Consider the following 12,726-nt stretch of genomic DNA (forward strand, 5'->3'; position numbering starts at 1 on the left):
TTTGTGCAGCTAAGGAAATCGGTGCTTTCAGTCACCTGCTCATCCTGTTTTCATTCAACGCAAACTCACTGAATACAAGACTGTTTCCCACCAGGCATGGTGGGTGGCTCATGCCTTTGATTCCAGCACTTGCCAGGTAGAGGCTCTATGAGTTCGAAGCCAGCAAGGTCTGCAGGAACTCCCAGGTTAGCTAGGACTAAAAAGTGTCATCTTCTCTCATAAAAATATTGTTTTTCTTAGATTGTTATCATAAAGTAGCATTATTACAGCCTTCGTAGTTGTATGTTTAATAAATGATGAATATTGTTGAAATAGTTTATCAATTTCCATTTCAAATGTAACACTTTAAGTTGTATGTTCAGTTTCAGGTTGACATTATAAGTAAGAGGTTAAACAACAATTAAAATTAACTATAATTTTTTGGGGGTCAAACTGCCATGTAAATACAGTTCCTTGGTGCAGCCCCCCTCCTCCATCAGAGAAGCGCCTTTTAGAGTGGACAGACACTAACATAGAGACCCACAACTGGCCAAAGTGCCGGGAATAAGTGAAGTTCCAAGCCTTCAATTCAGTGTCTTTACCAAACCACCTCCCCCTAATGCTCAAGGATGTCACTGAGGAGGTCATGCGAAGACTGTAAGGGCCAGAGGAGGGGAGCACTGCCACCAAGCAGCACCTTTACACACGCCAAGGCTGCTGCGCTCAGTGTCTCTGTCCTGAGCCCTGCACGTGATCCTGCCAGTTAATAATCTAGCTCGGAGGCTGCGAGACTGCGAGGCTCTAGGGGTGGGCTGCCAGGGGAAGAGGAGTCGAGCGGGTTTCCTTCAGAGATATAGTAGCTGGCTTGGTAGCTTGCCCATGTTCAAGTGGATGGATCTAGACCCCCACACATATGGACATCTCTAATTGGACTCAGTGGGGTATATGGGAAAAGTGCAAAGTAAGTTAAAAGGACGGCACAGACGGGGTGAGAGGTCCTGGAGGACTTAGAGGGCCAAGAGGAGGGCGGTGCGGTGGCAATACAGTATATACATGCAACAGACAGAAAATCTGCTTTAAAGATAACAAACCAATTGTTTGCTTTTGGGAAGTTTATATGAGTGATGTGAAGTAATTCAAGCAGAAAGTCAATGATGTATTCATTTCAAAACCTGTATCGTATTTCTGAAATTAGAAACGAAAACTAAAAACTTCTTGGCTTATTATATTGATTTTGAAATGTAATTGATTCTTACTTATTCCAATGAAGTCTACTCCATTTACTCTGGTCAACATGCTCTAAAACTCTTTACTTTCCACAGCCTGGGCCCAAAGAAGGTAAGTAAACTTAGCTCATGAATTTCATGGCAGCTTTATGCCTCAGAAGTCCCGAACATTGAAATTGTCTAGGCATGTGACTCAAGAAAACTCCTAACTCAGATGACATATACACTATGATATATTTCTCAATTTTATTTACTAAGAAATCATGGAAAATAACGAGACTCTTGGTGAGAATGAGGCTTATTATCCAACTAAGATAATTTGGCCAATTAGAGTATGTCAAAATACACACAACCGAAGAAGCCCTTCTTGACTGGGAAATTTCATATGCATAGCTATCTTATGAAATGACTTATTCATTTCAAATGACTAATCACATTTACATAAACTGTAAGTTTAAATATAGTACTCCCCAAAGAACAAATTACTGACATAGTTAATATAACATCCATTAAATTTATTTCTTTAAAATTTTCAGTTTTCATCCTTTACAAACTAAAGTATCAAGGATATATAAATACCACACTTTTCCTTGTGGTAGTCTCAGAATTAAGCAACAAATATGTGGATAGATAGATCAGTTTCCTTTCAACTATTACTGTAAAATAACAGTTAATATCTCAATAACAATAAAATAATTTGAAGAAATTGTACACAAGTTTCAATGCCATGCCTCTGTTTATACATTAATTACCTCTCAACTGGAATGCATCCCCTTTGATTTCTTTGATTAAAATGATATGAGCTTTTAAAATACTTTTCTTTTACTAATTAGCATATTCCCATGTACTATGTGCAGATGATGTAAGATGCCGAATGAGGAATGGTTACTTCCTGTACTACATGGTTTATCTGGTGTTTGTCTGCTGCAGTGCATTTGTGTTTCCCAGACTCAGCTCCCACTGTTTTACATATTCCCCTTTTCTCCATGTTCTTGCAGTTTCTAAAGATCCACTAAGTTCCCAACGGCCAGCAATAGCCTACTGACACTGAGTTACTTATAACCCCCAGAACCCCCTAAGGCAGTCTATTTATTCATTTATTTTTGTATAGACCTTCTTGTTAACATTACAAATCCTAGAGGATCATATTCTAGCAGATTCTACCAATATGGCCTCCTATTGACTTATCTGCCTTTTGGGGACATGCCTGTGTCTCTAGAGGATTAGGATCTCAGATCAGGGTATTGGGCCATGAAGACTTATTTCAGCCTTAGAGGTAGCTATAGATTAGACTATTTACATTTGTAAATTCTTTATAAAACTCCCTAAGTCTAACAGACCTTCTCATCACAATCTCTATTAGTCAAGAATTCTTTAAAATTGTGGTGAATGCTCAAATGTGTGTGTAGGTACACACATCCATGAACAGGATCCTGCAGGCTAGAGTAGGGCAGTGGGTCTACTCTTGGATCACCTTCTACTGGTGGTCAGCGAGCCCCAGTAAGCCCCTTAACTTATCCCCTCCCACATTTCTGGGGTAACTGTCACACAACCACAGCCAGGTTTTAATGTTGGGTGTTTGAACTCAGACTCTGCTTGTGCAGCAAGTATTCTCCCTTGTTGAACCATCTCCCGAGTTACAGTGTGTAATTCTTTATTAAGAATAACATTTCCCAGGTCTAAATACTGTGTCTTCTCTTGCCCTCTCCGGAGTGATCAAGGCTGGCAGCAAGACATAGAGCTGAAGAGACTGTGGTTACTTCTCAGAGCCAATGTCCAAGCAGCAGCCATGAACTAAAAGACCTCAACAAGGGCTTTGATAATTGATCTCATCAGATTGAAATTTTAAAGTTATTATAAAAGTATATTTCTTCTTTTCTCCATGGTTGTGTGTTTTTTGCATGTGTATGGGTGCAGGGGCCCTAGGTTTATGTTTGGAATCATACTTCATGGCTCCCCAACATGATTAATTAAGGCAGCAAATCAAAATCAAACCCAGAGCTCAACAATATGGCTAGTCTTTGCTCTCCAGCTTGTTCTGGGACTCCAGTGTCTACCTTCCAAGGCTGGAATTCCAGAAAGCCACCACACCTACTAGGCATTCACCTGGGTTCTGGGGATCTGAACCCCGGTCAGTTCTCAGGTTTGCACATGTTTTAACCTCCAAGCCACGTCCTTAACTCTTTATAGAGAACATCAATGTGAGATTTTTGCTTTCACTAAGATTGCTAAATGAAATCTACAGATAGGAATTATTATGCTCCATAAAATTTATACATTTCTTTAAAGACCCAAGAAAATTAAAAGGCTATAATTTACATTAAGGATAAGAACATTAAATTTTAACAACATTGCTAATCTTAGGTTGCATATATTAAAAATACTCATAATCTCATAAATTTTCTTACATATTTACTCTAAGTAAGACACAGTTATATTAAATTACAGTATTTATATTATGGTAAAATTAAAGAATATAAATTCTTCTGTGATGTTATTAATTAGCATGTAAAATTCCATCATGGTATTTAAGTGATATCTTATTTATCCAAGCTCAAAATTATGGGAGATCAAGAAGCAAAGAGAAAAGAGTGTGTTCTGCAGTTCCCTCAAATTATGTTTCATAACCATTCATAGTGGAACTGCACTTCTGGGAAGGAAACCAGAGCTTCTCAGGTCCCTGGAAAAGGGAATAGTCTTCATCTTAAATATCCCTTCTGCATTCCATTAAGACTTGAGGATGGCTGCAGCCAGGGTTTTAGAAACAGCAAAGAATGGCAGTCGAATTTCTGAAAGGATCATTTCATTGAAGGTGTTAATGATCCTTTACGAAGATGTTTTCCATGACCAAAACAAAACAACAAAAGGAGCTGTAGCTGTATCCTCTGCTAAATCCACCTCAGTATTATTCCGCTTTCCATGATATCTGGAATGTGCTATGGCATCTATCAGAACCCTTACTTACACAGGGAGGTGGTTCCTGTAAATGAACTCAGAACACTGGTATCATGTACTATAGAAACATTCTTGAGAAAGCATGCAGATTTTGGTGCCTTTTTATCATAAATGTTGCCTAACAATAAAAAGTATCCTTTTCATTTCATTTGTTGAGAAATGGTCAAATGGATAATGATACATTGAGGACTATATCTCTTGATACAGAAACACCACTTCAAATGACAGCTAATTGCACTTCCAACAGTAAGTTCAAACGTATTTTTCTAACTCTAGGAGACTTCACATTGTTAATCTCATGAAAAATTTAAAAAGTAGTACATTCTATACACTCAAAAAATGCCTGTGCAGTCACTGCAGATCATTTCTTGGTGTCACTAATACACAGTAATGTTAGGCTTGTCTCAGTTATGCCCTACAGAATATAGGCACATGCTTAATTACAGCACAATCAACTGTGACTCAACTTGTCAGACACACCCAACAGAATTTAGAGTTGCCGTCATTCCAAACTGGATTCTTCATAGCACCTAGTCTGCACCTCAGCTCCAGAAGGGGTGGAGGAAAGAGCAGTTCTCTTAAATGAGTTCAGACACTGTACTCAGATTGAAGTGCCAGAGGATACAGAAGGAAAATGGCTGACCTCTTCAAATTCTGATTTATCTTGAAAACACTCAGAAGATAGAAAGATTAATCTATATTAGTGTCATGACAGAAAATGCCTTAAAGTATAATATCAGACACTCCATGTCTTCTCACAATAATGTTATTTGTTTGCAAGATTCTAAGGTATTACTAGTCATGCGCATCATAAATTCTGCTTCCAGGCTGAGTGTGGTGGTGTTGGATCCCAGCACTTTGGAAGCAGAGGCAGGTGGACTGCTCTGAGTTTGAGGCTAGCTTGGTTTGCATAGTGAGTTCCAGGTGAGCCAGGGCTCCACAGTGAGACCTGTCTCAAAACAAACAAACAACAGCAGTAACAAAAAGAAATAAATCAAATAAATAAGTAAATTCTGCTCTAAGCAATTATGCAGAGATTTGGACAATCAGAGTTCTTGTTCCTGTCAGCCTTTCAAAGCAATTCAGCCACAAAAGGCAGAGAAGAACTGTGGAGAAGGTACAACCAAGTCATTACAGTCTGAGGCATGAAGTGACAGACTTCATGATTTTTATTTGGGAGACCTAACACGAACTGGCTCTGGGTATCACAGACACAGAGGAGCTTTAAAAACTGAAGGCCTGCGTCAAGTCTCCACTTGCCAAAGGATACTTACATTGAAACAGATGACAGAATTTTGTGAACAGCTAGCAACCTCTGCCACAGGTGTAGCCAGAAGAGGGAAGATCAGTAAAGTCTACTTTTTTCCTATGATTTATTCTTTGACAGTTTGATACATGTCTATAATAAGTTTTGGACCTTTTAACTCCCCATTCTTTCTTCCTCTTGTCTCCCATTCCTTCTCCTGCTGAAGCTCATCACTTGCTCTCTTTCTCTGGTGTGTGAGAGTGTGTGTGTGTGTGTACCACTGAGTTCAAGTATGGTTGCCTACATAGTCTTTATTATAACATCAATTTTTCTGTAGTCAGTAATGTCTTCAAATAGGCAAGCTACCCCTGAGAAAAAGGAGACTGAAATAGGCTATATTCGGAACTTAAGAAATATGCAGAAGATGTTAGAGATAAGAATTACTTCCAGATAAAATTTTAGAACTGAGATTGCTTCCATAAGAAATTCATTGACCTGGGCATAATGGCACATGCCTTTAATCTCAGCACTTGGTGACTTTGGACTTCACAGGCCAGCCAGGGCTCTACAGTAAAACTCTTATCTCAAACAAATTTAAATCATAAAAGAAATTCATTGGAATAAAAGAACTGGAATCCAGCTACTAGGCATTGGCAATGTTGCTCATAGTACTAAAAAATCTGCAGGTATAACTGAAGAAACACTGTTCATACACCAATGCAACTTTGAGTTCAAGACTTGCACCAGAAGGGAACAAGCTATGAAAGTGGCTGGGTCTCAATTACTCTCCTTCAGGTACGCCACTGTTTTAGACAAATATGGAGTCTCCCAGAGTACTGCTACCCAGACAGGCTAACTAGCAACACTTGCTTTATTCAAGTTAGGAGGTACCTGGATTTCTTTACTGATGAAATGAACGAAAAGTGTGGATCAGTGGTTGGTCTGTATTTCTCATTCTGCTTTTCCACACTGGAGACTTATTGTAGTTATTTACAGAGGCAGCCACTGTGTATTACATTGGACTCAAAGGATTAAGGCAGAGAACATAACTAGAATTCTGCTACATGCTGAACAGTCAAATAAGGAAATGTCTTATTCCATGATGGAGAGAGTTGCACATGATCCAGACAGCCCTGATTATCAGCTGCATGTATAAACCTATTAGGATGTTACATTGTCTATGAGAAGAAGGTGCATATGTTTTTAATATGGGAAGAAAGCCATGAAAAGATGCTTGATCTACTAAATATACTATACCCTTTCTGAAATTCTACTATGAATATTCATTCAATTCTAGGGACTAAAATCACAAAATTTAACCTAGTAAATACCTACTACTCTCCATGACATGACTACCCAAGACACTGTGTTGGGTGCTATGGAGCATAGAAACACATCAAGAACTATCTCCAAGCATGGTTACATATATTTTAGTGTTTAGACAAAAAGTGTATTCCAAATAATTACTGCAACAATATACAATTGAATAGCTGTTTCAGTACAGATGAATTGAAGTTCTCCAAGGAGATGAGAGAAGAAAGACTGATCTTGGAAAAGCTTGTATATGGAAGGTAGTATTTGCATTTCATTTTCAGTGGCAATAGAGGCACATGACCAGGTGGGCTTTATAAACAAACACACAGAGCTATGAAAAGGAAGGGGAGATACAGACAATAGAGTAAAGGCTACATTCTAGAAGGAAATTGCTATCTCCAGTTACACAATAAAAGCTGAACTGCAGTGAGGGTGAAAAGTGGGGATGCAGGCTGGGTTGTCTTGGATGGTCTGCAGGGCACAGCAAGGCCCTAGAGGACCAATGTTAGCTGTTGTCCTTTTATTTAATTGTTGCTTCCTCTTAAGTCACAGACACTGCAACTCCTCCCAGCAGCCATAGCTGGAGGGAATTCTGTTCCCCCAGGCTCCAACTCTTTCAAAGCCACAAAGGGAACTTATCTAAATCTCTGTCCTTCTAAAGAACTCATGACTAAACAAAACGGTATTCTATAATGGCCTGTCACAGGGACCTTAGCATCTGCTTTTCACAAGTCACTTTGTAGTCACTTTATTAGATCTCTTAGTTTTGTCTCTTTCTCTCTTTAAAATGCTTATAAGTTTTCTCTTCTAACTGTGGGCTGAGGTCTGATTTCCATTTAAGATTTTTCCTTGAAAAATAAGGTTTTTATATTATCAGTTTTAATTCCTTTTGCCTAGCCCTTATAATAGTAACTTATAATTTTTAAATTTTTAATTTATAATAATTATTTAAACTATTATTATAATCTGTAACATAATAATTATGATAACGATTATATAATAATAAATAATAAAACATTGTTATTATTATCATGTGTATGTGTGCATGTGTGGGCACAGACTCTACACATGGAGGTCAGGGGGCAGCTTTGTGGCATAGGCTCTTCCATTTTTATGTATGTTCTAGGTTTCAAATCGACATGACTGCCTTTCACAGCAAGCCCACTTACTGCTGAGCCATCTCGTCTGTCCACTGTGTTTAAATTTAAATTTTGTTTCTGAACAAAATTTCCTCTTTTTGCTCACCTACTAAAAACTAGTTGATATAAACTCAAGTACAGAGACACAGCTCTGTGACTAAGGATCGATCACCACAATTTTTAAAGTCCTATTATAGATTGTACCCACATGAATCATCTTCATATAGAATACAGAAACTTTGCTCTCAGCAGAAGTAGTGGTTCAGGGAAAGTTGCATGCTTAAGTGGAATATTCAACAAAAAAGATGTTTTATTTAAACAGCTCAGAAATGACAAGGGCACAGGAAGTTTTATGAAATATGGGATGGGAAGAGTTATTGGAAAACAATGTTAGCTATGTTCCATCTAAGGGAAAATTCCAACTCTGACAATGAAATGCCCCATTTTAGTAAGATCTGATAAAGCTTTAAGTGCAAGCATATTACAATTCTACAAGTAAAAGCTTCCTGTTCCCTGAGTCAATAAAACTCCATAGATAGTGGTGATGATGGGGTGCAGTTCTCTGAAACTTTTAACTCCTAACCTCAGAAGTGCATAGGATCTCCATGTCTTAGACCAGATGTTTGTCAATTCTTTAATCAACTGCACTGAACATAAAATGAGCAGCACATCAGAGATGGTTACATGCATCTAAAAGTGAATGGCATAAGGTGTAAAGACTTAACAGTACATAAAGGAAAAGAGAACAGGATGAGAGATATTTTAGAAATTGAAACAGCTGAAGGGCTTAGCAATACCCTTTGGTATATTTTACAGATAGGGTTCTTTCCCCTGGCTGAATTACAAACAACTCTCACTTTTTAAATTAGCATCTCTTTAGCTGCTCTACCCCATGTACAAGGAGAGAAACACTTACCAGTTCAACTGTGACCAGAACCTAGCTGAACAGCTCTCCTGAGCAGCCCAGTGAGCCACAGGGAGTGACTGTGACGATGCTCAGGGAAGAGGCGGGGTATAGGAGGCAGTGGATATGATGACGAGGGAGCACAGGACTGTTGCAGTCTTCCAGACAGTCCTGCCACCTTTCACACATGTATACAGTGCATAATCCATGCCATACAGCACATGACGGTAGCACATGGCAAGCAATGCACAGAATTAAAAATGTAAACCCTGTGCTCATCTGTTTGTCGAGCTGTTTCCATCTTCTCAGCATTCACACTTCAAACTTTGCTGTTGGGAACTGAATTCATCATTTTGCTCCCCAGATGAAAATACCACTGATACTATTTTCACTAAACAACCACAACATTCCAAGTTCTACTCAAATTATAAATGTATGACCATCTTACACACTTATGTCCATCACTAATATTTTTGTTAGTTCTCTGATGTCCCCATTTTTTGTATTCAATTTAGTCTTCACAGTTGCTATCGGTCCTTCCTTTGTTAGGTCTTTTTACATTTCCACATTTGACATTTCCTAACAATGCATTCTGAGGATGGTCCCTGAAGACTCCCTCCTTCTAGGAAGACACACACAGCAGTCAAACACCCAGAATAGCTGTACTGTTCCATCCACACACAATCATTCTGACATTCCAGGTCTCATATTTGGCCACTAGCAGCCATTGACTTAATACAACTCCTTTCCTGTAGTAATCAGACTGCTGCCTCCTAATGCACACTAGCACTTGCTCATCTACTTGTTTTCTTATGTGAAACCCTTTTTTTTTTCTTTGCAGAAAGCCTTCGGCCATTTTTCTTTTTTGCATTTACTTGTGTTTTAATCTATAGTTCATAAGCCTCTCTGATGATGTTAGTCCTAATTACTTCTTTTCTCAGCTTTCATAGGAAATCTATTACTGCTGCTGGTTTCATTTATTTGCTGCTTAATCACTTAATGATCTGCACGGTGATCTACGTGTGGAGATGTGTGGCTCCTGACATATTAATTAGATTAGTTTTCAGAAAGGTAGAAACAAGTTGCTGGAATGCACACAGTGGGCAGCCAGGACAGGCTTGCACCTACCTGCAGCATTCCTGTGTCCTTAGGACAGCTCTGGCCTTTTTAGCTAAGAACATGGGCATGGAAAAGGGGATTGTGATCAGTCATACAAGAAGAAATGCTTTGTGTTGCTCCTGAGATTATCTGAGAAGGGAAGTTACAGTGCTTTGTCTATTCAAATGAGCACAGATTAGCACTGGCTGGGTAATAGGGGGTGCCACATTCATGACACAGAAGTGGGCAGTGAAATGCCTTCTGTGCTCACCACTGACCAGCTCTCGCCATGTGTTAATATTTGATTTGAGGCAGGAACAAACTTCTGTAATGTTAAAATAAAAATTTTGAATTTTTTTTTATAATTGTCAATCCAAATAGTCACAATGGACACATTATTGTAAAAAAGTACATCTTATTTAAAATTAGTTACTATAGTGATGAATAGATGTTAAATATATTCATAGATAAACCATGTGTTTATTCATAAAGCTCTAAGCAAAAAGAAAAGAAATCAGGCATTGTTGCAGATAATGGACGATAGGGAACACCACTTTCCGAAATTACAGACAAGCTGAGGCTCCAGTATTACACCGTTTCTAGAAAACCATCAAATGATCCTTCAGGAGCCAAACCAAAGAGAAGATTCTTAAAATATTGTCATACGATACTTGAGGTTGAAAAGACTCTCAAGTTATTTTTCAAAATGACATATATAATGTATGCAAAATTGACTATCCATATGGGAAAAAAACAGTATCAGGCCACATACTTATACACAGGTTCTATTATAGCTTATTCCAGCAAAATTTTAGCACTCACAACCAGGAAATGTGTTCTAGGAGTTTCAGATTTAGGCAGCATACATCAGGTCTTTTTTTTTTTTTTTTTTTTTTTGGTAATTTTGAAATGAACAAAGGGAAAGGGTACATAAAGTGCTTAGTAAGACAGGTGGTAAATGTCATATGGAAGACTTTCACTTTTTCATGCTCTTTATTTCCCTTTGTAACAGAAAGTAATGATCTGAAAAGGATAAGGTCTTTCTACCTGGGCATTTCAATGAGACACTGATTCTTAACTACAATCTCAAGTTACTGCGGCAACTGCTACAATTCAGGACACATTAACAGGTGAGACAAATAGTCTGTACGAACGCTTATTTTAAAATGTTTAAGAATTCAGAGATGTAGCTATGAGATCAGTTTCAACAGCTGAAACTTAATTTACATAGCTCAAGAGGTGCAAAGGAAAATATTTACAAATTTTCTAGGAAGCATGTATTCAATGAGGATGTCACTGGCATGCGCGCTAACCATTTTTGTTTTGTTTTGTTTTAGAATTTTTATTTTACTTTTAAATTGAGCACCATAATTGTATCTATTTATGGGTATATTAAGAACAATATTTTGGTACATGTACACATTATATAAGGATTATATAACATATTACCATACCCAACACCTAAAGCTTTATTATTTCTTTTTGGTAATGTTAAGGATTCTTTCTACTGTTTACTAAAACCTACACTGCAATAACTGTCTGTTAAAAGTTCTCAACTATGCTACAAAGAGGAGAACTTACTCCTCTTCTGTAGTTGTAGTTTTGAAACTGTTGACCAATAGCACCATCATTCTCCCAAGACTGGCAACCAGTACTGTATCCTGTGCCTCTCTGAGGTCACTCTGAGTGCCAGCTTCCCTGATGCCATAGGTTGCTGGTTAACCAGGGAACTGGGTCTAAGCATCTTGGAAAACAAGGCTGTGGAGAGAGCGAAAGCTAACAGCTAGACACAATGCTTTAGTGTTGGGGAGGACTTTGGAGATCATCTTGTTCAAACATTTCCAGTTGGTCAAGAGGAAATAGGCAAGATTACAGTACTACATAGTTAAAGGGTAAGATGATTATCATAGCAACTAAAAACCCATCCCAGGATCATTTTCCTTCTGTTATAGCTTAAAAAATCTTCCTATCTTAAAAACAGAAGAAGAGGGAAAGGAAGGGGTGGAGGAAAAGTATGACAAAGGAGAGGAGATGGAGAAAGGATTGGGTTTCACAGTTTCTTTTTATCCATGTCTGGTAGATGAGAAAGCCTGCTGATGTTTAAATTAAGAGTAGATATTGAAGTTCAAACAAACTATGTCTTCAGAGTCCTCTATGCCCAGGATCAAGTGAGAATCGTGTGGGTGGCTAACCATCCTATTTCTCTAATATCTGGGCAAGATGTTAAGATATTAATGCATCTCGTGTTCTACATTTAACCGCCATCATTCCCTTGGTTTGAGCACTGAGGTCAACAACAGTTTATGAAAACTACTACTTAATCCAGTGTCTGAGGTAAGGTGTGTTTACCTGCTACCGAGCTCTAGAACACGGTTGTTTACTATACACCATTTTGGGTGGGCCTGTTTTAAATAGCATTTGAACAATGAAAGCAAGCATTTTAATAATTTTTGTGATTCAGAAAATAAAATATCTGAAAAATAATTTACTTTTTAACTCCATGACAAGCAAGAATTTCCATGAGAAAATAAAATATAGGTAGCTTAGCTTACAGAGTTACAGGGAAAGTCTACATTTGGATAAATACATAACAGATTTTGTTTGCTATTCAACGATCCTGTATGGTAGTGGCTGCATGGGCTATCTGATGCTACAAACGGAGACACTGGGAGCCTGAAGGGTCAAACAGCTTCACTAGAAGTTACTTTTTCCTGGCAACGCTATAGAGAAACGAAGAAACAGTCCCAGGCCAAGCCCACAATGTGGTGTGACTGTCTGGCACTATGACTCAGCCATGTTTAGGTTTCCTTCCCCTTTTTTATTTTGCTTCTTTATCAACCAACTGTGAGCTCAGCTATTCTCTTT

The 12,726-nt window shown here is 38.2% G+C and overlaps 1 protein-coding gene across 2 annotated transcripts in view; it reads right to left on the bottom strand.

The window, feature by feature from the left end:
- Nucleotides 1-12,726, bottom strand: part of Cacna2d1 (calcium voltage-gated channel auxiliary subunit alpha2delta 1) — a 440,143-nt gene that overhangs the window by 111,403 nt on the left and 316,014 nt on the right. The gene's annotated exons all lie outside the window — the stretch shown is intronic.

Source organism: Peromyscus eremicus, chromosome 3 (genome assembly GCF_949786415.1).
Source record: "Peromyscus eremicus chromosome 3, PerEre_H2_v1, whole genome shotgun sequence".
Classification (NCBI taxonomy): Eukaryota; Metazoa; Chordata; class Mammalia; order Rodentia; family Cricetidae; genus Peromyscus; species Peromyscus eremicus.